Source organism: Citrus clementina, unplaced genomic scaffold (assembly GCF_000493195.1).
Source record: "Citrus clementina cultivar Clemenules unplaced genomic scaffold, Citrus_clementina_v1.0 scaffold_5, whole genome shotgun sequence".
In the NCBI taxonomy this organism is placed as follows: Eukaryota; Viridiplantae; Streptophyta; class Magnoliopsida; order Sapindales; family Rutaceae; genus Citrus; species Citrus x clementina.
The window spans coordinates 13,845,691-13,848,136 of NW_006262201.1; positions in this window are offsets into that span (position 1 = coordinate 13,845,691).

Consider the following 2,446-nt stretch of genomic DNA (forward strand, 5'->3'; position numbering starts at 1 on the left):
AACCGCGTCACTGTTCAACCCGGGTCAAATTGTGTTACTGTTCACCCACGTGGTCAAATTGCATACTGTTGACTGATGATGTGACGCAATCCTGAGCGTTCAAACTGTTTTTAATCCGATGGCCACGATTTACTCAATGTATCTATAAAAAGGGGGCCTCCCCCCCGAAATTGATAGCTCTGAATCCATTTTTGGGATCCATTTTCTGTAATTCCTTCTCCACCTTGTTTTTCTATGTATTTTAATAAATTCTCATTTTGCCCCTAGTTCAATTATTAGTAGCTAATTATCTTTCAAGCTTGGGTTGAAGGTGAAGTCTCAACATGTGTCATGGGCTTTATTTGGTAAATTTATTTTCTCTTCCCCTCTAGTTTTTTGTGGATGTTTTGACTTCTCGTCGACAAATAATAATAAGCTTGTCTAGATACCGCCCTGGTTACACCGGCTCCCTAGTACAAGGTTATTATTATTTGGCACAATAAGCCCTTAGCACCATATTGATTAGAGTGTGGTTCATGAGGTGTGGATTCCCCTCTTATGATTAATTGGCATTAATAAGGAATATTTAGCCCATGGTACATGTTGATGCGGATCCAGATATCCAAGTACGTCAATTTAATAGATTTTCACTTCAATTTATTATTGCCATCTTAATTCGAATTTTAGGATAATCCAAATCATTTTCACCAAAAATCCAACCACACATTCATACAAAATTAATTCTACATATAATTAAAATTCACCTCCTCGTGGGATCGACATTCATCTCCATTAATCTATTCTACAATAGATTCGTGCACTTGCGAGTTCAATAAAATTTGCACAACAAGTTTTTGGCGCCGTTGCCTGGGAGGTAAGTTATTTTAATTCGTAGAATTAATTTTTGTGATTAATTTCTTTTAATTATTTTTTGTAATATTTTTTATTAAAAAAAAGAAAAAAAATGAATCTGCATTTAAAGGTTAGTATTTCTTTTCTTTTTCTCTTCTTTAAAATTCTATAATTTAATTTTCAAGTTATTTTTTTCTTTGTAATTTTTGTTTATTTTACTAATTTTTTTTAGTTAATTTATTTCACGTATTTGTTTTGTGTGTATTTTTATAATAAGGTTGTAATAGCGCAATAAGGTTAGTATTGTAATTTCTCCCTCTTCTTTATTTTTATTTGTTTTGTTCCCATCTTTATTTTTATTTTATTTGTTTTGCATGCATGGTCGTAGGTCATTATTACCTAATCTTGAACCTATAGACCTTGAACTAGAAAAAACACTTCGCACACACAAGCACGTTAAAAATAAATTTGGAATGGATTTACAAGCACCACAGGAGAGGCCATTTAAGGACTATTTTAGTCCCTTAGCTAATTTGAGCACATCACGATAAACCCTTAACACCATATTGATTAGAGTGTGGTTCATGAGGTGTGGATTCCCCCCTTATGATTAATTGGCATTAATAAGGAATATTTAGCCCATGGTGCATGTTAATGCGAATCCAGATACCCAAGTACGTCAATTTAATAGACTTTCACTTCAATTTATTCTTGCCATCTTAATTCAAAATTTAGGATAATCCAAATCACTTTCACCACAAATCCAACCACACATTCATACAAAATTAATTCTACATATAATTAAAATTCACCTCCTCGTGGGATCGACACTCGTCTCCATTAATCTATTCGACAATAGATTCGTGCACTTGCGAGTTCAATAAAATTTGCACAACAGCGAGTCATTCTTACATGAGAAAATGGACATGAAATTTGGATTTTAAGGACTAAAAAACCCTTTGAAAGAGTTGTTAGAATTTATCACATCTGTTAGCCCTTCAATTTTATACTAATGTTTCTAGAAGGCTGAGATCGCGCCATGTGTCTGAGCTCAGAAGTGTCTCATTGCATTATATTCAACACACTTATTAGTTCAACCATCGTGACAAAAATGTCCCTTTGAGGGTCTCTATTTGACTTTATTTGTAGTTATAAATTCAGTTGAATCTAATGCTCCATATGCATCACATTAGCTACAAGTCCAGACCATTGGATTGTATCATTAACGTTCATCTAAAGGTTGTAGTTTCATGCTTACCAAAATTACCATGCAAATGTTGACACATACTGAAGATCACAATTTTCCTATATAAAGACAAGGTGGTTCACTAGTTTTGAGTGTGGAGTTAAGATGTGAGTGTCGAGAGTGTTTGTGTAAAGGTTGTGATGAATTTTAGGAAACAAATGTAGTTAATAAAAGGATGTGGGAAAAAATGAGTTTTTCTCTTCTCTCTTTTGCTTTCAATTTTCATGTATTGTACATTTACAATTTACTTTATCAAACAAAATGAGTGTTTTGTTTATCAACATAAGTGGTTAATTTTCTAAGTTACGATGAAGGATGTAACCCAAAGGTTCAAATTGTGGATCTAATTACTCTCTCAAGTGTAAACAT